At 38.4% G+C, this 27806-nt stretch overlaps 1 pseudogene; it reads right to left on the reverse strand.

Moving 5' to 3' along the window:
- Positions 1-1092: 1092 nt before the first annotated feature.
- Positions 1093-2973, reverse strand: LOC114902972 (annotated as a pseudogene).
- Between the last annotated feature and the right edge of the window lie 24833 nt (positions 2974-27806).

Genomic DNA, 27806 nt, shown 5'->3' on the forward strand with positions numbered 1-27806 from the left:
TTAATCAACACCTTAAAAAAAATCTCAGTTTGGCAGAGAGAAAAGTCCCTAACACACCACCAGAGACTGGCAAATTCAATTTGAGGCAGTATGTGTGAGGGAAGAAAATAATTATCAGTTGAATATACTCTCAGATGGGCTAATAAATTAGCTAATTTAGAAAATTAGGTTGAAACTATTATGTTATCTTCAGGTTTTAAATAATGAACTTTTGAAGACAATATTGAAGCCTATCATGCCCAGAATATACTTATTGGGGATCAAAGAGGTGGCGTCATGAAAATCAAAATGTCCAGCAAAGAACAGGCAGCTTCCCTGTTAAAGTCAAGGGTGTGAGGGCTCACTAACCTTTTCAGTCAAGCTATCCTCTTGGAAAGAACAGCAGTCATGGCACCTTCCTGGCAAGCAAAGGTCAAGAAAATCGTGTCTGGATGTCACAAGACAAATCAGTAAGTGCATCTTTTTTGTTGTTGTTGTTGTTGTTGGAAAAATTACTTTATGAAGGCTTAAGAAGCTCTGAGTATAATTAAACTGTAGTCCAGAGTTAGATACAATTTAATAATAGTTCAATTCCAAAATAAAAGTTATTGTAGGTGAGACCATGAAATTTCCTAACACGTGATTTTAATATGTTGTGCTAAATTTTCTAAAACAGCTCAGAGGAATCAATATTTACAGTAGATGGTGTATTTATGAAAAATCTGGCATCACCTATATTATATATATGTATACATGTATGTATAAAACCCAAGATTATATGAACTAGGAAACAGATGTTGTATATCTCAACAGCAATACTAGAGTGCAGAGTCTGAGACTGGGATTTATAACGTGGGATTTGGAAAAGGAGCAGTCATCTTGTTTTCAAAACCTGAAGTTTTTCTCAAGACCGAAGTCAACATTGGAACTGCCACAGAACAGGAAAAGGGAAGCTTTTCTCGTTTTACTTGTTCATCTGCATCAGAAAGTCCAGTATCCCTGAGACAGGAACCACTGCAATAAGAAGGGAGTGAATAGGTTCTCCCAAAGGAAGATTGTTACTTCATTATGCCTCTGCCCTGGTCACCAGGAGCAAACTTTGCATTTCCCAACCTAATGCTTGGCAGCACTGAGATGTTTCAGTAATGGTTCATCATAAACCCTGCGTTCTCCATCTTCATGAAATAACCTTGTCTCCCATTGAATTTCCTTTTCCTTCCTTTCTCGGGCTTCTGCTCTTTGTCTTTCTTCAAGTCTATGCTTGGCTTCAGTTGCTGCATCAATGTCTCTGATTTTTAAGTTGAAAGTGACATCCTCCCAAAGGCAGCGGGATTCCTACTCATTCTCATGTTCCAACTTCCTCACTTTCTTCTTGATTATAGGCAACTTCTTGTTATCTATGAAAACCAGATATTTTCCCCTGTTGAGTATTTTGCATACATTACACCATTCTATTCCCCTTCAACTGAGCAGAAAGACTTCTTGTCATTTGGAGAAAAAATCTCAGCAGAAATTCCGTGCTTCTTGCCCCCTTAGAAAGGTTTAGTGTGGGAGATGATATTGGCACTATAGCCAGTTTTGGAACAATTAATATTGCATTCTCCGCCTAGTTCCACCCAGGGCACTGTGAGGATAGACCTTCCATAACCATTGGGAAATGTGAGAATGTAATGTTCATCATGGTCTAGACACAAGACACAGCCCTGTCCTATGTTGTACACCCCAGTTGACATCCCAAGGAATTTTGATTTGGTCAAGATATGAGCATTGAATTGTATCTTTTTGTTAAAACATTCAGCATAAAAGGCTGAAACGGGTGGATGATGGGAAACCTGCTCAGCCACAAATGTTACGCTATTCTTGGAAACCCAGGGAACTGGTCCTTCTGAAACTAGTTCTCTTCAGTATCATTTTGGTAATGTCCAGTGACACTGAAAGTTCTCGCCGAAAATGGGGTTGTATGGCTTTTTGGCAACCGATCCTTTCCTTCCTGCGTGAAACGCTGAGAGGTACCATTTTACAACCTGAACCATTCGATCTCTGGCATCCTTCTGGTCACTAATACTCACAAACAGGTCCGGATGTGCAAAAAGTCTGCATACATTTCTAAAAGAGATCTTCTTTCAAGAATAAATGTTGGAAGAACTACCTTAGTAAGATCCATTCCAAGCCTAACCTGTGACAACAGATGCACGATAACTCTCTTGTGCTCTTCCCCTGACCCTGCCTCCCCTTCATCATCTATATCATCATGTGAATCGAAAAGGTCAGCATCACTTGTTCCATTGGACATGGAAGAATTAAGTGATTCCGTGGCATCTGGGTGCTTTAGACTATTTCCTGAGCGGCTGTGTGTCAAGACTGAGGCAGATCCAGAGGAATCTATTAAGTGCTTTTGGAATGAGCCACTCTGATGGAATTCATCCACATCATAGAATTCATCTTCACTGCTAGAATAAGAGAACTCTGGGACTGTGTTTGGAGACAAGCTGGCATGGCTTGGAGAAGTGAGACTGCTACTGGGTGGTGAGTGCCCACTGCCTGTACTGTTTGGTGTTGGAGTCTGATGATGTCCCAAGGTAGCTAATACAAGGTCCAACTGGTAGAGAAGATGGACGCTGCTCTGACTTACACAGCTGAGAAGGTTCTGGAGGTAAGACAGTCTGGGAAGGCATTGTGTTGTTCACAGGTTCCAAGGGACTAGGTTGATATATTTCATCCACAGGATTAATAGGACTTATAATTCCGTCTGCGTGCTTCTCCGCATTACACTGGTCTTCAGCGATCTGCAGCAGCAGCGTTAATTGATTCTACCATGCTATTTGTTGTCTCTTTGAGAGTTTCAGTTTTCTTTCTCCATTCATCATCTTTGCAGTTTCGAAGTTTGTCATCAAAAAGCTTTAACTGTTCTATCAAGATTTGTAGGTAAGCATAAGCATCTGTAAGTTTCTTATCAAAGTCTTGGACACTAGGAACAAATCCTGAATCCATACCTCCGCAAGTAGCCGTCAAGAAAGACCTTCACCAAGACCCCCGCCCTGTGTGCCTCCAGGGGAGGGAGCCGAGGGCCGCTTCTGAGCACCGGCTCTTCTCCCGCCTCCGCTGGATCACCGGGCTGCTGTGCAGTCAGTCCGGTCAGGTTCAGCCAGTAAGTGATCTCTGCTGTATTCCAAACTGCCACCACAGGAAGTCAATGGACACCCCCAACTGCTGCTTCCCACAGGAGGCAATTAAGCGGTGCTGAAGAGGGCATGGCTGTGAATTTCCTTACTACACAGGGTCTTGGCTCACAGAATTAAATTTGCTTCTGGTCACCAATTAGACTTCTAGCTCTCCTTAACTAGCTTGCTAATGGGAGTTTTTCTCGAAAGAAAACTAAGTAGAGGAGTGAATGATACACGAAGCTAGAAATCGTAAAGAAAATGCCATACGGTTTAGAGGGGAGACCACAGATTTAGACTAGTACTCGGATCTGGGTCTGCCACTTATGAACCACAACTGTGAGCAAGTTCCTTCGTCTTTTTGAGCCCAAGTTTTCCATTTATAGACGGTGGATAGCAGTAACTTGTAGGGATGTCATTAGAGTTAAGTGAAAATATGCATTTAAAATGCTTAACATTTGGAAGGCATGAAATAGATGCTAGCTACTGTTACTATTATTATTCTATTGGAAACAATATTGGAACAGTAGTGACATCTTTTCATAATTTAGGTTCATATTTCAGAGTAAACAAGGCATGATGATTGACTTTTACTGGTTTGACTTGCAACATTTAGATGACTTTTTACTTTAACTGATAGCAAATTGAATAGAAACTTGGTTCTTCGACTTTAAAAAATAAAATAATAATATTGAAACCATAGAAGTAAATCCTAGCAGCAGCTAGAGGTACAGTTTCAAATTATGCAAGATCACAAATGAGAAGACTAACTATCACTTAGATGGTGTTTACCATGTGTCAGACTCTGCTCCTAAGACTTTTACATACAATAACTCACTCGAATTAAGAAACAGCTTGATTAATTTAATATCCAACTGCCAGGGAATCCTAGCAAACATATATGATGAGTTGAGTTCTATTGACTGTTCAACCAGGGAGTTTGCTACTAGATCTGGGGTTGTCAAACTTATTCTGTAAATGAATAGATGGCAAAAATACTGGGCTGTCAGGGTCATATGGTCTGTTGTAACTACTTAATTTTGCTATAGTAGTGCAAAAGCTACTTTACACAAACAAATAGGTGTGGCTATTTTCCAATAAAATTTTATTTCCAGACATTGAAATTTGAATTTTATATGATTTTCTTTTGATTTGTTTACAACCATTTGAAAATATTAAAACAATTTTAATTGGCAAGCTTTACAAAATAGGCAGCTGGCAGGCTGGATTTGGTCCAGGAGCCATGGATTGCCAAATCCTGTATCAGACAAGCAAATATTGATATGTTAAGTAACTATGGAAAAGACTACATCACAAGACTGGAAATAACATTGCTTCCTTCCTCAGGTGTCAGTCTTTCTCTTTCCCTCTGTAATCTTGAAACTTAGTGACTGCTTCCTGTATCTAGTTAGACAGCAGCTGATCTACTCAAGTTAGACTTTTATATGTGAAGTGAGTATGAGATGTTGGGCCACAAACGTGCAGATATGACAATTTTAGTACAAACATATTCTCTATAATGGAACTTTCCTGATCCTCAGAATCCTTTTTGTGGCCATTGGTCATTCAATCTAGAGCAGTGCAGAATTTTCCCTCTCCCCTTTCTCCCAGGTTGCATCTCAGTTCTGGAGGATTACATAGCACTAAGGCAGAGTACCGTGGGTAGAGCCTGGCCCTCATGTGGCATCTATCCATGCTTGCATCTGTTGAAATGTCATGGTCTGTGGTCCGATGACAGTTCCTGGTCACTGTCAACCCTCCATGATGACATGCTGGACATCCCAGTTTCCTATCTTGTCTGTGGGTAATACCTGTGTTTATTTCTAGAATCCCATCATCTGTCATTTGAGGTCTCTTCAAGTTCACCGGCTCTTTCTCATCTAAATTCCACCCTTTTGGGGGCTTATAAAATGTTGCCCTGTTCTACCACACTACACTAGGACTGTGACCAACTAACTGTTTCTGTCTCCAGCACTGTCATCCACTTAGCCATCTCTCTGCTAAAGCTTGCACATTATGTTGTGGGGTGGGAGTCCGGCAAGGCTGCCATCTCCAGGGCTCATAATGGGAAGTAGGGTACAAGTCCCCCCTACTTTGGGACCCCAAACCTATAGGGGTTCTGTTGCCCCATGTTTACCTCTTCTCAGAGCCCACATCACCCTCTCATACTTGATGATTCTCAAATTCAGCTTCACCCCCATTTCAGAGGGATATTTTAAAATCACTGGAGCAACAGAAATTTGCTCTTATATCTTATGTATTCTTCCAAATATGTTCTTTTTGGCATTAACTTTATGCTTTGATTCCTTCAGCATCTGGCCTTTTGAGATACGAAAACTTTTTCTTTAAAGCTATTGCCTCCTATGTATTTCCAGAGTTAATTTTGAAACTCAGAAGCTGAAAATTGACTCCGTTTTTTCCCCATCTGCACACTGCTTTATTTTATTTTTTTATACAGCAGGTTCTTATTATCTATTTTATACATATTAGGGTATATATACCAATCCCCATCTCCCAATTCACCGCACCACCACCACCACCACCCCACCCCTGCCCTCCACCCTCGGTTTCCATACATTTGTTCCCTACATCTGTGTCTCTATTTCTGCCCTGCAAACCGGTTCATCTGTACCATTTTTCTAGGTTCCACATATATGCATTAATATACGATATTTGTTTTTCTCTTTCTGACTTACTACACTCTGTATGACAGTCTCTAGATCCACCCACGTCTTTACAAATGACCCAATTTTGTTCGCTTTTATAGCTGAGTAAAATTCCATTTTTTTGATATATGTATCACATCTTCTTTATCCATTCATATGTCAATGGGCATTTAGGTTGCTTCCATGACCTGGCTATTGTAAATAGTGCTGCAATGAACATTGGGGTGCATGTGTCTTTTTGAATTATGGTTTTCTCAGGGTATATGCCCCGTAGTGGGATTGCTGGGTCATATGGTAATTCTATTTTTAGTTTTTTAAGAAACCTCCATACTGTTCTCCATAGTGGCTGTATCAATTTACATTCCCACCAACAGTGCAAGAGGGTTCCCTTTTCTCCACACCCTCTCCAGCATTTGTTGTTTGTAGATTTTCTGATGATGCCCATTCTAAGTGGTGTGAGGTGATACCTCATTGTAGTTTTCATTTGCATTTCTCTGATAATTAGAGATGTTGAGCACCTTTTCATGTGCCTCTTGGCCATCTGTATGTCTTCTTTGGAGAAGTGTCTATTTAGGTCTTCTGCCCATTTTTGGATTGGGATTTATTTATTTATGGCTGTATTGGGTGTTTGTTATTGCGTGCAGGCTTTCTTTTTTAGTTGCAGTGAGAGGGGGCTACTCTTCGTTGTGTTGTGTGGGCTTCTCATTGTGGTGGCTTCTCTTGTGGAGCATGGGCTCTAGGTGCATGGGCTTCAGTAGTTGTGGCTCGTGGGCTCTAGAGTGCAGGCTCAGTAGTTGTGGCATGGGGGCTTAGTTGCTCCGCAGCATGTGGGATCTTCCCGGACCAGGGCTTGAACCTGGGTCCCCTGCATTGGCAGGTGGATTCTTAAACACTGCGCCAACAGGGAAGCCGCAGGTTGTTTGTTTTTTCAATATTGAGCTGCATGAGTTGTTTATATATTTTGGAGATTAACCCTTTGTCTGTTGATTCGCTTGCAAATATTTTCTCCCATCCTGAGGGGTGTCTTTCTGTCTTGTTTATAGTTTCCTTTGCTGTGCAAAAGCTTTTAAGTGTCATTAGGTCCCATTTATTTATTTATTTATTTTTATTTCCATTACTCTAGGAGGTTGGTCCAAAAAGATCTTGCTGTGATTTATGTCAAACAGTGTTCTTCCTATGTTTTCCTCTAAGAGTTTTATAGTGTCCAGTCTTACATTTAGTTCTTTAATCCATTTTGAGTTTATTTTTGTGTAGGGTGTTCAGGAGTGTTCTAATTTCCTCTAAGAGTTTTATAGTGTGGGTCTTACACTTAGGTCTTTAATCCATTTTGAGTTTATTTTTGTGTAGGGTGTTAGGGAGTGTTTTAATTTCATTCTTTTACATGTAGCTGTCCAGTTTTCCCAGCACCACTTATTGAGGAGACTGTCTTTTCTCCATTGTATATCCTTGCCTCCTCTGTCATACATTAGTTGACCATAGGTGTATGGGTTTGTCTCTGGGCTTTCTATCCTGCTCCATTGATCTATATTTCTGTTTCTGTGCCAGCACCATATTGTCTTGATTACTGTAGCTTTGTAGTATACTCTGAAGTCAGGGAGTCTGATTCCTCCGGCTCCGTTTTTTTTCCTCAGGATTGCTTTGGATATTCAGGGTCTTTTGTGTTTCCATACAAAGTGTAAAATTTTTGGTTCTAATTCTGTGAAGAATGTCATTGGTAGTTTGGTAGGGATTGCACTGAATCTGTAGATTGCTTTGGGTAGTATAGTCATTTCACAATTTTGATTCTTCCAATCCAAGAACATGGTATATCTCTCCATCTGTTTGTGTCAGCTTCGATTTCTTTCATCAGTGTCTTTTAATTTTCTAAGTACAGGTCTTTTACCTCCTAGGTATTTTATTCTTTTTGTTGCAGTGGTGAATGGGATTGTTTCCTTAATTTCTCTTCCTGATCTTTTGTTGTTAGTGTATAGGAATGCAAGAGATTTCTGTGCATTAATTTTGTATCCTGCAACTTTACCAAATTCATTGGTTAGCTTTAGAAGTTTTCTGGTGGCATCTTTAGGATTATCTATGTATAGTATCATGTCATCTGCAAACAGTGACAGTTTTACTTCTTCTTTTCCAGTTTTTATTCCTTTTATTTCTTTTTCTTCGCTGATCGCCATGGCTAGGACTTCCAAAACTTTGTTGAATAGTAGTGGTGAGAGTGGAATCCTTGTCTTGTTCCTGATCTTAGAGGAAATGCTTTCAGTTTTTCACCATTGAGAATGATGTTTGATGTGGGTTTGTCATATATGGCCTTTATTATGTTGAGGTAGGTTCCCTCTATGCCCACTTTCTGGAGAGTTTTTTTTTTATCATAAATAATGTTGCATTTTGTCAAAAGCTTTTTCTGCATCTATTGAGATGATCATATGGTTTTTCTTCTTCAATTTGTTAATGTGGTGTATCGTATTGATTGATTTGCATATATTGAAGAATCCTTGCATCCCTGGGATAAATCCCACTTGATCATGGTGTATGATCCTTTTAATGTGTTGTTGGATTCTGTTTGCTAGTATTTTGTTGAGGATTTTTGCATCTATGTTCATCAGTGATATTGGTCTGTAATTTTCTTTTTTTATAGTATCTTTGTCTGGTTTTGGTATCAGGGTGATGGTGGCCTCATAGAATGAGTTTAGGAGTGTTCCTTTCTCTGAAATTTTTGGAAGAGTTTGAGAAGGATGGGTGTTAGCTCTTCTCTAAATGTTTGATAGAACTCACCTGTGAAGCCATCTGGTCCTGGACTTTTGTTTGTTGGAAGAATTTTGATCACACTTTCAATTTCATTCCTTGTGATTGGTCTGTTCATATTTTCTATTTCTTCCTAGTTCATTCTTGGAAGGTTATACCTTTCTAAGAATTTGTCCATTTCTTCCAGGTTGTCCATTTTATTGGCATAGAGTTGCTTGTAGTATTCTCTTATGATGCTTTGTATTTCTGCGGTGTCTGTTGTTACTTCTCGTTTCTCATTTCTAATTTTAGTGATTTGAGTCTACTCCCTCTTTTTCTTGATGAGTCTGGCTAAACGTTTATCATTTTTGTTCATCTTATCAAAGAACCAGCTTTTAGCTTTATTGATCTATGCTATTGTTTTCTTTGTTTCTATTTCATTTATTTCTGCTCTCATCTTTATGATTTCTTTCCTTCTACTAACTTTGGGTTTTGTTTGTTCTTTCTCTGGCTCCTTTAGGTGTAAGGTTAGATTGTTTATTTGAGATTTTTCTTGTTTCTTGAGGTAGGATTGTATTGCAACAAACTTCCCTCTTAGAACTTCTTTTGCTACATCCCATAGGTTTTGGATCCATGTGACCTTGAGAAGAAAGTGTAAACTGCTGTTTTTGGATGGAGTATCCTATAAATATCAATTAAATCTATCTGGACTATTGTGTCATTTAAAGCATTTGTTTCCTTATTGATTTTCTGTCTGGATGATCTGTCCATTGGTGTAAGTGAGGTGTTAAAGTCCCACACTATTATTGTGTTACTGTCAGTTTCCTCTCTCGTAGCTGTTAGCATTTGCTATATATATTGATGTGCTCCTATGTTGGGTGCATATATATTTATAATTGTTATATCTTCTTCTTGGATTGATCCCTTGATCATTATGTAGTGTCCTTCCTTGTTCTTGTAACATTCTTTATTTTAAAGTCTATTTTATCTAATATGAGTATTGCTACTCCAGCTTTCTTTTGATTTCCATTTGCATGGAATACCTTTTTCCATTCCCTCACTTTCAGTCTGTATGTGTCCCTAGGTCTGAAGTGTTTCTCTTCTTGACAGCATATATATGGGTCTTGTTTTTGTATCCATTCAGCAAGCCTGTGTCTTTTGGTTGGAGCATTTAATCCATTCGCATTTAAGATAATTATCGATATGTATTTTCCTGTAACCATTTTCTTAATTGTTTTGTGTTTGGTTTTGTAGGTCCTTTTCTTCTCTGTGTTTCCCACTTAGAGAAGTTCCTTTAGCATTTGTTGTAGAGCTGGTTTGGTGGTGCTGAATTCTCTCAGCTTTTGCTTGTCTGTAAAGCTTTTGATTTCTCCATCGAATCTGAATGAGATCCTTGCTAGGTAGAGTCATCTTGGTTGCAGGTTCTTCCCTTTCATCACTTTAAATATATCATGCCACTCCCTTCTGGCTTGTACAGTTTCTGCTGCGAAATCAGCTGTTAACCTTATGGGAGTTCCCTTGTATGTTATTTGTCCTTTTCCCCTTGTTGCTTTTAATAATTTTTCTTTGTCTTTAATTTTTGTCAATTTGATTACTTTGTGTCTCGGCATGTTTCTCCTTTGGTTTATCCTGCCTGGGACTCTTTGGGCTTCCTGGACTTGGGTGCCTATTTCCTTTCCCATGTTATGGAATTTTCAACTATGACCTCTTCAAATATTTTCTTGGGTCATTTCTCTCCTCTTCTCCTTCTGGGACCCGCATAATGTGAACGTTGGTATGTTTAATGTTGTCCCAGAGGTCTCTTAGGCTATCTTCATTTCTTTTCATTCTCTTTTCTTTATTCTGTTCCACGGCAGTGAATTCCAACATTCTTTCTTCCAGGTCACTTATCCGTTCTTCTGCCTCAGTTATTCTGCTATTGATTCCTTCTAGTGTAATTTTCATTTCAGTTATTGTATTGCTTATCTCTGTTTGTTTCTTCTTTAATTATTCTAGGTGTTTGTTCTTTAATTCTCCTAGGTCTTTGTTAAACATTTCTTGCATCTTCTTGATCTTTGCCTCCATTCTTTATCTGATGTCCTGGATCATCTTCACTATCATTATTCTGAATTCTTTTTCTGGAAAGTTGCCTATCTCCACTTCAGTTAGTTGTTTTTCTGGGGTTTTATCTTGTTCCTTAATCTGGTACATTGTCCTCTGCCTTTTCATCTTCGTCTATATTTCTGTGAATGTGGTTTTCGTTCCACAGGCTGAAAGATTGTAGTTCTTCTTGCTTCTGCTGTCTGCCCTCTGGTGGATTAGGCTATCTAAGAGGCTTGTGCAAGCTTCCTGATGGGAGGGACTGGTGGTGGGTAGAGGTGGGTGTTGCTCTGGTGGGCAGAGCTCAGTAAAACTTTTATCCACTTGTCTACTGATGGGTGGGGATGAGTTCCCTCCCTGTTGGTTGTTTGGCCTAAGGCAACCCAGCACTGGAGCCTACAGACCCTTTGGTGGGGCTAATGGCGGTCTCCAGGAGGGCACACATCAAGGAGTACTTCCCAGAACTTCTGTTGCCAGTGTCCTTGTCCTGGCAGTGAGCCACAGCCACCCCCTGCCTTTGCAGGAGACCCTCCAACACTAGCAGGTAGGTCTGGTTCAGACTCCTATGGGGTCACTGCTCCTTCCCCCTAGGTCCTCATGCGCACACTACTTTGTGTGTGCCCTCCAAGAGTGGAGTCTGTGTTTCCCCCAGTCCTGTTGAAGTCTTGCAATCAAATCCCACTAGCCTTCAAAGTCTGATTCTCTGGGAATTCCTCTTCCCGTTGTTGGACCTCCAGGTTGGGAAACCTGACATGGGGCTCAGAACCTTCACTCCAGTGGGTGGACTTCTGTGGTATAATTGTTCTCCAGTTTGTGAGTCACCCACCCAGCGGTTACAGTATTTGATTTTATTGTGATTCCTCCCCTCCTACCGTCTCATTGTGGCTTCTCCTTTGTCTTTGGATGTGGGTATCTTTTTTGGTGAGTTCCAGTGTCTTTCTGTTGATGATTGTTCAGCAGTTAGTTGTGATTCCGGTGCTCTCACAAGAGGGAGTGAGAGCACGTCCTTCTACTCTGCCATCTTGAACCAACCTCCTGCACACTGCTTTAATGACCCTATCCTGAGGGCAGAGTACAGATTGAGCCCTCTCTTCTGTGTGAATGGAGGAAAAAGTACCAGGACCACAAATAATCCTTCAGCTAGAGTATGGCATTGCTAGCATAGTGCTGCTGTATCTGCCACTGAGCCCTGTTGAACTGTTTGTACACCCAACATATGGAGAGATGAAGCCCACACCAGAGTCCACAGAAACATTCCTTTGAAACATTTTACTTGAGAGCCCAGAATTTCAATTTAAATCCTTGAATGAGAGAATATATTTGGAATGTGTTAGATTCCCTGCCACATCTTCCAAGGAGGGAGATAGCCAAACATTCTATGGCTTTTCTTCAATTTTTGTCTTTGGAAGTTAACATATCCTGTAACTGTGCTTAAGTTATATATTGCCAGCATCAATTTCTATTTTATCTTCTACATTAATTGATTAGGTCCTTGGTTTTGAGAGCAAAAGCAAAAGAATGTTGTCCCATGTGTAGTATGCCTCAAATAAAATGTTGTCAAAATTAAGAACAGAAAACATTGTCTATTGAGCATGAAATGTCAAAGACATATGGTGTTTTTGTTCAATTCTTTGAAGGTCGAAAACTTGTTTCATGTTTTAAGCCATGAAGGAAGAGCTGACATATGGTTCAAACAGAATTGTAATGTCAGCCTTCCTTGTAATCTGACCTTAAGGAGCAGTATCAAAAACACTACACTTATTCTCATGTATTGTGAGTTGACCAAAATTGTGTAACTTCAGGCCACCATGTAGAGATCTCACATCTTTTTTCATGAGCTTCAGAATGTTTGTGGATACAAAAATTTGCTGACCTGCTTTTGGTTGTCAGATCAAAACTGAGCAACACACGTTATTGCCAGTCTCAAATAAGAGTGCTTAGCAATTGAAACAATTTTTTAAATGTTTTTGAAGGATAATTTTTTAAATTGTTTAAAATGTTTTTGAAGGATAATTTTTTATCCTTCAGAAATCCCTTTGGTTCCTGTATTCACTTTTGTCAGTCATTCTAAATGTGGGTGGTGAGTTTTTGTATAAATTTTACTCATAGCCTAAAAAAGTAAATCAAAGACAGCAGGTTCACAAACTTTTCCTATTATCTTAAATTAACAACTCCAGAAAGTCCTGCAGTTCATGGGATTTGGTGAAAAGAGATTAGAGCTTTTCAAAGGTTTTTGCGAAATCGACTTATTTTTATGAAACTGCTTATAATTTAGAAAAATTATTTATCTCCTACTCAACATCTAAGTGCTCTGTCTAATTAACAAGACTTTGGCCACCCATGACAGAGTTTATCCACTGGTTATCTCACTTACAAAAGTGAATTTGATGGAATGTGTGATAAGCTCTCATTCCTTCAAGTTATATTCAATCTCTAGCCAATTCCAGAATAAAAGCTAAAAAAATATTCTGTGATCCCTAACAACTGATTGATAAGGGATGACATTTCAAGCTTTGAGCTGGAGATTTCAGTGATCGGGTCTTGCCCTGGAGGTTTAAATTCTCATGTCCTTCGCTGAGCAGCAGTTAAAAATGTAACAAAGCTGCCTGGGTAGCTGACCTTAGCTCACTACTGTCCACAATTTGGGGCATTATACTTCACTCACCCATCATTTGGCAAGGATAGGCATAGCCAGGCCTGGTGTGTGAAGCCGTTGACAGATGAGCAGTCTTCCATGCTGTAGAAGCCAGAACAAAAAAGCTAATAATCGTCTGTGGCAGTGAGGATGAGGTAACCTGCCTTCCTTCCCAAATAAACAGATGGAAAGAGTTAGCACTTCATTTCTTTCCAAGGCAACAATTTATTTCATTTCTGTGTTACAATAATAGAACCAAAAGTTGTTCTCTTTGGGGAAATTTTATTTTTCTTTAATTATTCTACCCAAACAACAAGAGAGCTGAATCTTCTGGAGATGGATGCAGTGAAGTCAAAGTTAATTAGTTTTCTCACAGTGCACTGCATTTGGCTAAAATATCACTGCAGGGGCACACCAGCATTCAGATTACTTGATTAAGTGTTGTGCTCCTAGAAAGGCAGAATTTTATCAGAAAAATCTACGTAGAAATAATATTTCACCTTCCTTGAGAGTTGACAGCATTTGATACTCACCTTGGAGTTTTCCTTGGAGTAAGTTCTTTCACCTCCACTTTATCTTTCCTTTAAGGTGTCAGTCGGAAAGGGAAAATGATGGAGTGGCCTGCAAGTCCCTAGTGAACTCGAGAACCATGTTCCTATTAAACTACAACATAAAGCTCACATATCAAATAGTTTATTTTTCTCTTATGATCGTTGAAGTTATACAGCCTGCAGAATTTCAAGGCTAAACAAAGAAATCTACCTCAGTGATCTTTTGTCATTTCATAGGTGGGTGTTCAGGTCAGACAAAGAGCATTACACACATACAACTGTGGCACAAAAATGAGCTCTCAAATTAAGTATCTGTTCTTTTCTTATCTGATTGCAGGCTGATTACATGCAAACATGCCAAGTATATGATTTACATTATTAAAATATAAAGTTTCAGCATTGATAATATTTCAAGTGACCCTATTATTAATTTACTAAGCAAGTGTCTTGTAATGGGAACGATTCTGCCTCACGAAAGAATAGCATTATCATGTACTGATGAAATCAGCAAAGTATAAACCTCAGACTTATACTTAAGACAAGTTACACATTGATATCTTGAATTCAGGCTCTAAGAAAGATTGCCCTGTAATTCAGGAAAAATTCTGGAGATAATCGCCACAGGAATGTCTCTGTTAATTTAAAAAAATAAATTAGCAATTAAAAATACCTGGTAGGTAGCTAAAAATAGATGCTTCCTTCAACAAGTTCACTTCTCTATTCATCTCATTTTTTTCCTTAGAAAATAACAGATAAAAAACAGAAAATAAGAGTCCTTGCCACTTTTTCCCTTTCTGGGCTCCGTTTTATACAATCATTTCCAAAGTCTTTGCTGCAAGAAAATTACCTTCTTCAATGAGGAAATTTCAAACCTGAGGACTGCTTTTCTTTCTTGTCTGTATTTCTATCTATGTAAAGGAAAAGAAAAAGCTTTTCCACGAAATTATGGCCTCAAGCATCCAATGACTTTTCCTTAGAGTTCACCAACTTAAGTCACGGGTGGATCCCTAAAGGATGAGATAAGGAGAAAGTGTTTATACAAGGATGAAGCAAGTGCCTAGTGCTCATTTTCCTCACATAGCTGACAGTAGCAAAGACACAAAACCATGAATTCAGTGCCACAGTTACATGTGCTTTCTTTATATATTTTCCCGAGTAAGGTCAGCTGATCATGATTCACTTTTTAATGCTATCATCAGCTCTTACCTTAATAAGGATTCTTGTCATCAGTGCTTTTCACAAAATCTGATAGACAAAGTGTGAGATTGTTGACAGCCTGAAATCATGATATGAATTCTTATGATGATACACTGGGCCAAACTTGATTTCTGTTTCCCATTATGGAATAAAATAGTAAATACTGTATTTTTTTTAAGGTGAGAATTAATTCACTATTATGAAATACCTGACATGGCCATCCCAGGCCCAATTTTTTTTTTTTTTTTGCGGTACGCGGGCCTCTCACTGTTGTGGCCTCTCCCATTGCGGAGCACAGGCTCCGGACGCGCAGGCTCAGCGGCCATGGCTCACGGGCCCAGCCGCTGCGCCGCATGTGGGATTCTCCCGGACCGGGGCACGAACCCCGGCAGGTGGACTCTCAACCACTGCGCCACCAGGGAAGCCCTCCCAGGCCCATATTTTGAACTCTCAGAAAACATTAGAATAAGAAGCCTTTTATTAAGAAACCAATGCTGCAATGGTATACAGTAGTAGAAATGATAGAATTGAGCAATTCAGAAGATTTAGGGCTAGTTTTATTTGGTTGTTGGTTCCCACAAAAAGAACAAATATACTACTGGAGTTTTAAAACTTGTGCCTCCTTTGAATCAAGTCTATGAAGAGTGAATGTCAAGAAAAAAAAAAAAAAACGGTCAGCGGTAACACTGTGTATAAAGCTACCAAATTCTCCTAAAGGCCAAGGCTAAAGCAGGATGTGTAATCACGCTAGAAGCCAATAAACAAGGTAAGGATTGAAAGGACAAAGATCTCTCTGCTCTGTAGGGACTTGCCTCCTGTCTTTTTCACAGTGCTTTGTGCTTGATTGCATTTATATTCATTTATTCATTCAGAAAATATTTATTGAGAACCTATATCATGCCAAGTACCATGCTAAGCGGTGGGCATACGTTAATGACCTCATGGAGGTTAACATTTCTCTCTCTCATTAGTTGTAATGAAATAACTGCCCAGTCAAAAATCAACTACAGCCATGTTAGGTGTTGTCACACTTAAAAATAACAGTTCTGTGGGAGATAGGAGGAGTTTACCTAGTCTGGGAGGTCAGGGAAAGATATCCTGAGGAAGTGACATTGAAGTAGGGCTAAAAGCACATGCAGAAGGTCTTATGGCAAAGGAGAGCTTAGGTCATGTGAGATCCTGAAAAAAAAGGCCCCGTTTAGCTGTAACAAACTGTGAGAGCTGAGACCAAAGAGGCAGGCTAGAAAATGCAGGGCTGTTCTATTGTACGTGGAGAATTTTTGCCCTTATCCTAAAAGCAATGCAATACCATTAAAGTATTTTAAGAGAGTAAGGAGTCTGCAACGTAATCATATTTGCAATTTTAAAAGATCATTCTGAATTCAGAGATGTGAATAAATGGGAAAACTCTTCCTTATAGTGAGACAAGGAAAAGAAGAAAAAATAAAAGTTTCCATATTAAAGTAGTCTGATTTTAGGTGAGCATGATGGAGATACCTCAGTTGTTTAGATCATCTATGATTCTCCCATTTAAATAATGTAAAGGAATAAAAGAAGTATAAACTCCTCAGGAATAAGAGAAGAGCAAGAAGACAGAACCAACAGAGGAGTGAGTGGTAGCTGAGCAGCAGTGTAAAGTGGATAAACATGGGAGCTACCAGCCTGTGCACAGAGAACCAAATAGGCTCAGAATTTGGGGGCATAAACCTCACCAGACAGTGTGTTTGAGATGCTGGGCTGAAAATATGGGCATTGGTTTTAAAAACTGTGTTTGGCATGTAGGAGACGGAAGATGCCACTGGTGAGTCATGTGGTTCTGTCCTCCATTCCCAACTCTCCCCCAACTTATGTGTTTTCCTTTGAGAAACTTATAGATAGGGAGTTCAGATCCCATTGACTCATATAATCATTTGTTCATTTGATAGATACTTGTTAGCTACCTACTATGTACTAGGAAGTGAACAAAACAGATAAGATCTCAGGTTCCATTCTTGAACGGGGTAGAGATAAAACAAAGAGACAAGTAAACAAGAAACATTTCAGGTAGTGACAAGAATTATGCAGAAGATCAAAACTAACATGATGTGAGAGTGACTATTGGCTGGTCAGGAAACATTAGCCACAGTGTGACATTTTTAAAAATCGTAATTAAGGGGCTTCCCTGGTGGCGCAGTGGTTGAGAGTCCGCCTGCCGATGCAGGGGACACGGGTTCGTGCCCCAGTCCAGGAAGATCCCACATGCCGCGGAGCGGCTAGGCCCGTGAGCCATGGCTGCTGAGCCTGCGCGTCCGGAGCCTGTGCTCCGCAACGGGAGAGGCCACAACAGTGAGAGGCCCGCGTACCGCAAAAAAAAAAAAACAAAAAAAAAAACAACCGTAATTAAGAGCCAATCTGCAAGGTGAAACACCAGCTCTTTTTCCTACTGTTCAAATTCTAGAATGTGAGCAGGCAGTAAGGTCTATGTCCCCAGTGGTAAAAGAAAGTAGGCTTCTTATCTGAATGGTCACAGAAAAACAACCTTTAGATACTGACATAGAAGGATCCAGAAAGTAGAAAAAAAGGGGAAAATGGCCTGCCTCATGAGGACCTTATAGTGAATCCCCAAATTAACAATCACCACCACCAGACACAGGACAGCCAGTCAGCTTTTTGATGCTTTACTTTTAAATATGAATAGTCAGCCAAGGTTAACCATATAGTCTAAGGGTGCTTCAGTTAAGCCAGAAAGATCAAAAACAAATAGAAGGCTAGAATCGATGTAAAAAAAGGAAAGAGCAGGCAGTAGAAAAAAAATCTAAAAAAACTCGCTTGAATTAATATCCCAGACACACAAGAGAAGATATTTTATCCACAAATTAAGATCCAAATATATGAAATGAAGTATTGTAAGAAAAAAAAAAACCTTTGGAAATTAAAAATATGAGTGCTAGAATTTTTGTATACTCTAATATCAGATATTTTCCTAGAAAGATAAACAGTAAAGAAAAAGAGGTAGAAAAATAAAAGAGAGAATATAGAAAAATTAAAAGATCAGGCCAGGAAATCTAACAGTTGGATAGAAATTTTAGTAAAGGGAGATCATAGGAAACAGAGAAGTTATCAAATAGGAAATAGGAGGTAATTCACTGGTGGTCCAGTGGTTAGGACTCAGTGCTTTCACTGCTGCGGCCCTGGATTCAGTCCCTGGCTGGGGAACTAAGATTCCGAAGGCATGCAGCATGGCCAAAAAAAAAAAAAAAGGAAAAAAATTTGAGACGTGAAGGACTTGACGCTTCAGATTAAAGGGCCCTTGTAAAACCTCATGTTGTGAAATAAATAATGATAACAAACCACACTGAGGAATATAATTGTGAAATTTTAGAACACAGAATAAAGTATCTCCTGAAAGCTTGCAAAGTAAAAAAGTCAAGTAGCTTACAAAGAATAGAGAACCATAATGGCATGAGAGGTCTCAACAGCATCACCTAGAAGACAGAGAGAGTGGAGCTGTCACTTCATAATTTGGAGAGAATGGTGATTTCATTTTGTAATTCTCTTCCTAGCCAAACTCTAAATCAAGTATATGAATAGAACAAACACAAGCAAGGACCCAACCTTTCTCATTGTATTTTAGCTGAGGAGGAAGCTATTGAAGGATGGACTCTAGCAAATGATTAAATCAAGAAGGCAGAAGGAGATATGGGACAAGAAAAGAGGAGACTCCAAACAGAAGATTGTTGGACTACAGACCAGACTGATGACTGTAGGCAGATCCAGAATGGCAGATGAGCAATAGGCTCAGGAAACGTTTTGTCCAAACTGGAGCCGGAGGATAAGACTTTGGGGAGGATATCTCAGGGAAACAAACAAAAAACCAAACAATGATAGATCATTGACCTATGTGAGTATCCAGATAGCAGTATTGGTATTTGACAGATGTATTGGAGAAATTAATAAATTGGTAATAAATATTAGAATATGTGGAAAACTAAGAAAGTGAAAAATAATAATTTACTCCAGGAAAAATTAAAATATTTAGCAAAACAGGAAACACTGCTTGACTCTATAATAAACAATATTAAGATATTGCTAGTGTTAGCAGTGTTTATTGAGTTAATGAAAAATTTGACATCACTCAGTGGGAGGAAGATAGTAGGGGAAGTAGTTGATGGTGTAAGAGAATTAAACCCTCATCTAATTTAATGGAAGTTCATAAATACTAATGTCTAAAGTTGATAAATGAATATATTTCAGGATAATAGTGTAATTATTTTAAACAAATTGTCACTTTAATGAATTAAAATTAAATATGTCAGCCTTATAAAACTGGGACTAATTTGCTCTTGTTAAAATTATTAGTGTCCATCTAAAGGTAATGTAATCTGTGGGTATGTTTGACTTTCACACATCTTAGAAGATATTCAAAATAAGTTAATGTTTTCAAATGATGCCACTTTTCATAAAAATGTGGGGTCTTGTTAACACGTCTCTGTCCTTTAAAAAGAAGTATGAGCAGAACACTAATTACTGATTGTGCTGGTGGTTTTGAAACCATTACTGTCATTGGGTTTTTAACCACAAACATGTAGAAAGAAGTGAAGTACATTTTCATTAGGGAGAAGATATCATATTATTTCTAGGTGATACTGTTTTGTTCATCCACTCAACATATATTGAACAGCTACTAGACAGCTGTCTTCTCGGAATAAGGAATACAGAAAGGGACAAAACAGACAAATAGCCTACCCTCATGAAATTTATATTCTAATAAGGCCAGAAACAAATACATAGATGAAAATATATAGTAAAATATATAAAATGTTAGTAGTAATAAGTGCTTTGGGGAAGAATAAAGCAGGGGTAGAGGGAATTTAGGGAAGTGTGTTTGCTATTTTAAATATGGTGGTTAGGGAAAACCTCACTAAGACAATATTTCAGTAAAGATCTGAGGGAACCAAGGGAGCTAGTGATAGGGATATCTGAGGGTAAAACACTCCAGGCTAAGAGAATGTCAAATATATAAGCTCTAAGGTGGGAAGATGGGCAAGCATGGTTATGGAACAGTAAGATGCCAATTTGACTTTTGTGCAGTGAGTGATGGGTAGGCGGTAGAATGAAAACTCTAAGATTGTTGAGCTGCATGATATTGTAAAGCCTCATAGACCATTGTAAGGAGTTAAGATTTCATTCTGAACAGAGAAATATTATCTGACTTACAAATCCACTCTGGCTTCCGTGTTGAGAACAGCCTAAAGAAGAGCAAGGGTAACTGAGAGATTAATTGGAAACCTACATAAATAATCCAGTTGAGAGATCATGGTGACTTGGATATGAGTGGTGGTAGTGGGCTTGAAAGGAGCTCATTGGACTCTAGATGTATTTTGAAGGTAGAGCTAACTGAATTTGCTGATAAACTAGATGTAGAGAGGAAGAAGAGGAATTAAGGACTAAGATTTTTGTCCTGAGGAACTTGGAAGAATGTTGTTGCTGATAACTGAGATGGGAGAAGCAGGTCATTTCTGATGTTGTTCTTTGTTGGTGGTAGGGAGGATCTGGGCTCAGTTTTGAACATGCTAAATTTGAGATGTCTGTTATATATATGCAAGCCTAGATATATGTATATAAATTTCAGGGCAAAGGTCCAAGCTAGAGACATGATTTTGGAAGAGAATATGGTATGTTAAACCATGAGACTGGATGTAATTACCAGGTATAAATAAAGAAACCAAAGACTGAGAAGAGTTTCAAGGATATTTTATTATAAAGTGGTCAGGGAGCAGAAGGGGAACAAGTAGACAGAGAAAGAGGAGGACCATGGCTTCCAATGTTCCTGCCACCTTCTACACCATCCAGGATTCTGGGAAGTTGTGGAGCAGCCTCTTTAAGGCATTGCTGAAGGGCCAGTTGGGAGCTGACACTCCAGGAGGAAGAAGAGCTATTCTCAGGATGCGACCAGGAGTTGGAAGGAGGAGAGGTCCTGCTTGTGATCTCTCCCAGTGACCTACTTGTGGGGAGTTTATGCTTCCATCTCTACTACTTCAGGCTCCATGGGACTAGAAGTTCTTGTTCCCTAAGAGGAGGGCATACTTCTATCAGGAAACGAAATAACAGTCCCAATAAAGTTAAAGCTATGGCTGATGCCCTCTAAATTTGGGTTCTTTGTGCCAGCAGATCAGCAGGTAAAGAAAGGACTCATAACATCAGGCAGCTGGGAAACCAAGAGAGTGTGGCATTGTGATTCAGTTGAATGTAGTGGTTAAAACAAGCTTTACTCTGTAGTGTGTGTGTGTGTGTTTGATATTTATGCCCCAGCTAGAACACTACAGGGCACACAGAATGACTCCGCTAATGACATATGGGAAGTTTCTGTACAGGTCCTCTTCCTGAACTTCAAGTAAACTGGATGGCTCTCAGGTATCACTATTTTCCACACTTTATTGTGTTCAAGAAAGAAATGATGAGTTTGGTTTTGACCATAAGTAGAGTGAGGAGATGAAAATACTTTCAGTGTATAAATTTTAATACATTTTCTTTCTTTGAGAAAAAAAGAGATGCATTTATTTCTCCTCTTCAACTCCTTCTCCGCCTGCCCCCCACAGAGTCATAACCAAAAACTTTACACTTTGCAAATGATTAGAGAATGGAGTGAGAGCAGTTTGCAAATTTTACCTCTTCCAGTTCATATACAGCAGTGGCGTGCGTGTGTGTGCGTGTGTGTCTGTGTGTGTGTGTGTGAGAGAGATTCCCTTGTAGTCAACTAGAAGTAGAAGCCCAGGTGTAATCTGATGGAGGTAAACATTTGCTAAACACTAGCTCGCCCCTTAAACCCAGCTTTTTCCTTTAAGTTAAAGCATTAATTACAGTAATCTACCCTAAAATTGAAAGAATGTTACAGCAGAAACCACCTAAGCAATTAATTCCTCCAACTTTAAGCATAAGATGATGTAACCAACAATATTTAAGTTTTTTTTTTAAAAAAAAACCTCTTCAAAACAATCTATTGTAGTTTTAAAAATGAAGGACTAAATTAAAAAATTTTAAATAGAATTACTTTGGGGGCTATTTTGTAGAAGACAGCATGATGTCATTTTTAATCATAGAAAAAAATCTTTTCTCCTGCTGTTCATTTGAGTGAAGAAAAAATTAATTTATAATCCCTTTGATGGCCTTTGTTTTCATTAATTTAATTTCCACTACATGTTGAGATCAGAGATGCTGAAAGAGATGTCAGTGACATCATCTTTTAGTTGTAAAGCCAGCCCAGTGGGGGCTTTTTGTTAATTTAAGAAGGGTTGTTATAACAATTTCCCTAAACTAAATAGTACATTGCAGAAAATAAAACTTAGAAATAGCAAACTGAAGAAAAATTAAGCACACATCTTAGGATAAGTTTATTTTAGAAAAATGCGTTGAGCTGTGATATTGCTTTTTTATATGAATAGAAGTTGAAGAGTTCTTAGTGCTCAGCTGTGTGAGAATCATCTGTACTTTGGGGCAAAGTGGAGGTTCGCCAGTGGAGATTAGGATTTAATGGATATGGAATGTGGCCCATGGATCTACATTTTCACGAAGACTCCAGGTAATTCTCATTCAAATGATTTGTGGTTTGAGAAACACTTCTAAATTATAAACTTTTTGTATTCTTTTCTGTTCAGCCCAGCTAAGTGTGATAATGCTTACCTTCCTAGCCTGAGGCTGACGAGAATTTTTTTGAAAGAAAGGTGAAGAGCAGAGACAAACAGTCCTTTATCTCTGTGAGATTAAAAGGCTCAAATGACAAGTGCCTGGCTCATGAAACATCGTATTGTGAATGAAGTTGACTTCATAAATGTCACGCCCTCAGGGATAAATTGATACTGGAAGGGCAGGAGAGAGTAAAAGAGCAAGAGGCCTTTAAGGTCCTCGCGGGCTGCAATACTTGGAAGGGAGGAAGGACACAGAAAGAGAAGCCTGGAAGCTAAGGAAACTTTCAAAGGCTTTATAACTTTGCATGAATTGTATATTAATATTCACTTGGGCAGGAGATAAGAAAAGGTCTACACTGAAATTTTTCTGGTCTTGTAGCTGCTACAGAAAAAGAGTTTTCAAGTTTTATGATTTGCTTGCTTGTTGTGGTTGTTACTGTATAACTTTACATGACTTCACAGAAAGTCTTTGTGCTTTTCATAAAGGAGTTTTGGTCCCAAGTAATTAATTTAGACCACTTTGGATATACAATATACAAATAAATAAGAATCTGCCTACAGATTTATTTCCTTCTGTTACTGACCCTTTCGAGTTGGGCCCCAACAAGGGTCCTTCTGCCCAGTGTCGTTAGGGCCAGGAGAAAGGGACGGAGTTTGTTCAAAAGCAGAGGAAAAAAACCTCACGCTCTGGTCATGGAATGGTGAAGTGCGAGCTGCCGCTCTAGCCCACAAGCTCTTCCCAGCAGGCCCTGGGCCCTGGGGCTGCTTTATAGGGTGCTCAGCCGAGGGAGGGGGCGGAGTTTTTGCTAGGTGGGCGCAGCTGTGTTGCTCACGCTCCAGCTCATAACGCCGGGCGCAGCGTTCCCTGCATGGTCCACCGCCATCTTGAGTGGAGGTGTGGAGGACCATGAGCTGCAGGGTCGGGGCGGCTGTTTGTCACTAGAAACTGTGGTCTGAAGTGCTGGGGGCCACGCCTTTTCGTGTGGCACCTTATGAACAAGTGAAACCAGATGAAGCACGGATGAAAAATTTTAAAAAAGGTTAGATTTTATTTTATTACCCAGATTCTATTTTTATTTCCCGGGGAATTTTTAATGGGCTTTGCGGGTGACCCTTCCTTCCTTCCTTCGTTCTCCCGCCCTCCCTCCCCTTCTCCTCCTCCTTTTCTCCTGCTTTAGAGGCATGTTTGATTAGGTAGTTTGCTTGTTTCTGGCTTAGTGGTGGAGATTGTCCTGTTCTAATCGTTGAGAGACACTGATTTTAGCATTTCTATACGGGGGAAAGATTTTGGATGTATCAAGGTTTCAGGAAAGTATAAAATATATAAGTGGTTTAGAACAGGCAGAAGAGGAGTTTTGTTTTCACACGTGAAAAAAATAGAAAACAGAGGTTGGAAATCGAAAGGATATTGAATAGAGTGTTCCAACTTTGTCATAAAGGTGAGTTGGTTAAAAAATAGAGGGTTGTGTTCAATTTTCCCTTTCCCTGGTTTTATTTAGCGTCCCACCCACCCTCAGCTTTCGGAGATTTAAACATCAACAAGTGGCTTTATGACTTAAGTTTGAGAATTGCTGGCAAGGACTGATTTGGTGTATAAATCTTGCCAAAATGTTCTGAGATACTCTCTTTTGACAGAAAGACCAATTGATACAGGAACCTGATCAAGTATAATTGAAATCAGGCTGCATTGTGATAGATGAGGTAGAAGTACTCTACAGATAAAGCACGCTCCCTTCAATATGGGAATTTACAAGCAGTGTGGAACTTTTTCTAGCCTCTTAGTCTGGCTGAAGATTTTTAATGTCCTACAAAGCAGAGTATGTAGTGTGTACTTCCTTACGCATCAAAGATAAACTAGCTTGCCGTGTAGGGAGGATTGTATTGCGTATTTAAAATACATTAAATATTCACTGAATGTAATACTATATCTTCACATCACTTTTCCAGAATTTTCATTTAGAATATCTTTTCTAAATTTTAAAATTTTAAGAAATTTTCTAAAGAAAATTTCTTAAAAGTTGTTTATTACCTAATGATTATAGGGTTGGTTCTTTTCATCTTAAGTGAAATACCTGTGGTGCTCTGGTTTGGAAATTTTATCAACTAATGCTAGAAACTTCAATACATACTTATGAAATAAAGAAATGTAGCAAAAATAGTTGAATGATATCCTTACACGATTGCATACATATATCAATATGTTTTGATCAATATATATTTGCAATAGTAATATCAGACACCTGGAAATAACTGAAAAAGTGACCCTTAACCAAGCAAGGTTCATTTGGAATTTGAATCTAAAATTATGTCATATGATGTGTAAGTTACCTATCAATGAAAATTGCGTTTTGCCTGGCTTATTTAATAGTTTTGATACAGTTTTTTCACATCCAGCTCTATCCATCATAAAATTGTTCCTATTCTCTTTGTTGCTTCCTTTTAAAAGATTTGTCAGAGAGCAGGCTTAGGTTAATACACTTACAGAAAAGACACAATTTCCAAATCAAAACTAAAAAAAAAAGTCAAATTTTCCATTTCACATCTGAATATTTTTATATGAATGCTGTTTATTTCATGAAATATGATACTGTATAACGATAATTCTTTTTCTTTTGTTTTTTGGAAATAAACATGCCATGCATTGAGTCACATGAAATTGACTTTTATTCAGGTCAGAATAGTCAAAAATCAACAACACCAAGATATTCAACCTCTATGTGTACCAGAGATTCATTTTTTGTTCTTTTATCTACCTCCATTGGGTAGTGGTTTGGGGGTGCTGGGAAATCTCTGTTTCTTTGGCTCATGATATTGTTTCTTATGCTCAGTGTTTTATAAATTTAGGTTTATGTGTGGCTAAGACCATTTATCCATTCTCTGGTTATACTTGTACCTTATAGGTATTTGCATTATATAATCAATTGTTATGGTTTTGTTATAATTTTTTTTTTCTGAGTTTCCTCAAAGGAGGTATTTATTGAAAGGGAGGAAAGGAAAAGATAATTTGAAATTTAGGGAAATCTCATAAAACAAGAAAAAAAAAGATTCATTTGATAATGTAAGGTATGAATTTATGGATTTTACTAGTTCCCCAAACAAAAATCTATTTCTGTTGCATGCTAGATTATGTTTCCTTAATAATCTAGAAAAAGAGCAATTTTTCTGTTTTAAACAACGCTTAGGATCAATCACAGACATTATGAATGGAAGGCAGATGTAGAGGTCACCATTTAAGCAAGTTCTCCTTGACCTGTTCCAAACTAATTTGTCTCTATCCTATTTCTGATAATCTCCAGGGATGGATATTTCAGAACCTCTTTCACTAAAATGTTTCAATGCTTATGAACTATGAGTATTGAACAATTTGTTTAGTTATTTTCATGTGATTATAAAAGTAATAAATGTTCATTTGATATTTTGAAAGCTACAAAAATTAATAAACAGTGGACACACCCCACTTCCATAATCTTACTGGTAAATTCTATATACCTAAATAATTCTTCTTGATATTATATTCTTTAGTTTGATATGTGGTTGGAAAAAGGAAATATCTAGGCATATTTCTCCATTTTATTATTATCATTTTTAGAGTTTCCTTCTTCATCCCAGGTTTTAATTTCTTGTCTTCTGGTGTTATGATTCTGTTTTGTACTCTTTCTAACTTCTTCATATCTCTATTATGTTGTGAAACCCCAACTGGATAAAATATTGTATTGGCTCTTTTTGTTAATACTGATTCTATGTGTTATTCCTTTGGACCTTCGTTATTCCCTGGTATTTCATTAAAAATTTGAGGGCTACATTCATTCTTTTAAACCATCAGAATATCAACTAATGCATTTTATTAGGCTTTGAAACATACTGGAAATAATTTGACAGCATAATAAAGGGGGTAGTGAACCTAAATATATCTCTATTTGAAATTCCATAGCTTGCTCAAGTGTAATTACTAAGTGAATGCCTTATAATTCTCTTTGGAAGCTGAAATTATGGTTATACTCAGGGGATGGAGGAGGGAGAATAGGTGGTTTATTGTTTTACAACCTTAGGTAGGTGTATTCATTCACACTGAGAATACTTTGAAAAAAAAATCCATGTGTAAAAAGCTCAAGAATACTTTGGAAAATTACCATGAAGCAATCATTCATATATTGATTCACTTAGCAAATACTAATTGAATGTCTACCATAGTTCTGGCACCAGAGATACAAAAATGAATGATATGTTCCCTGCCCTGGGGGAACTCACATTTTGATAGAGAAGACTGAAATATGAACAAATAATTGCAGTACAGTATAAGTAGGTGAATGTATGGAGTGTAACGAAAGAACACATTGGGGTGTTTGGAAAGGCTTCATAGATAAAGCATCATTTGCATTCCCTCCTGAACTTGGGACATAAGGTATATGCACGTGGAGAGAATAAGAGGAGATAAGGAACTTTTTGCAAAGAAATCTCATTTAAAAAGAAAAAGCAAATGTCTGAGTAATGTTGTTCATGACACTATTTTATAGAAAATATGGCCAAATTTGATTGATTTTTTTCTGAATTTCCTCAGTCTAAATTACTTTTAAGTTCTTTTGTCTTTCCTTTATGATTATCTTGAAACAAAGAATGTTATATAGCTTTAGATTATTACTCATCAAATGAGTATACTACAATGAAAAACCAAAGAGATTCAGCACTGTCTGTACTAAATATTTCATTGTGTGTTTCTTGGCCTTGGTTTCCTATTCCATAAACTGGATAAGGTGGATTAGTATTTTTTTTTAACAAATGTATTTATTTATTTATTTTTGGCCGCATTGGGTCTTTGTTGCTGCGCATGGGCTTTCTGTAGTTGCGGCGAGCAGGGGCTATTCTTCGTTGTGGTGTGCAGGCTTCTCTTGTTGCGGAGCGCAGCCTTCTCTTGTTGCGGAGCGCAGCCTTCTCTTGTTGCAGAGCACGGGCTCTAGACATGCAGGCTTCAGTAGTTGTGGCTCGCAGGCTTAGTGGTTGTGGCATGCAGGCTTAGTTGCTCTGCGGCACGTGGGATCTTCCTGGACCAGAGCTTGAACCCGTGTCCCTTGCATTGGCAGGTGGATTCTTAACCACTGCACCACCAGGGAAGTCCCGATAAGGTAGATTATATAATCTTGTTTTATTTCTCCCAAAAAAATATT

This window comes from Monodon monoceros, unplaced genomic scaffold, assembly GCF_005190385.1.
Source record: "Monodon monoceros isolate NGI ecotype Baffin Bay Population unplaced genomic scaffold, NGI_Narwhal_1 Super_Scaffold_20, whole genome shotgun sequence".
Taxonomy (NCBI): Eukaryota; Metazoa; Chordata; class Mammalia; order Artiodactyla; family Monodontidae; genus Monodon; species Monodon monoceros.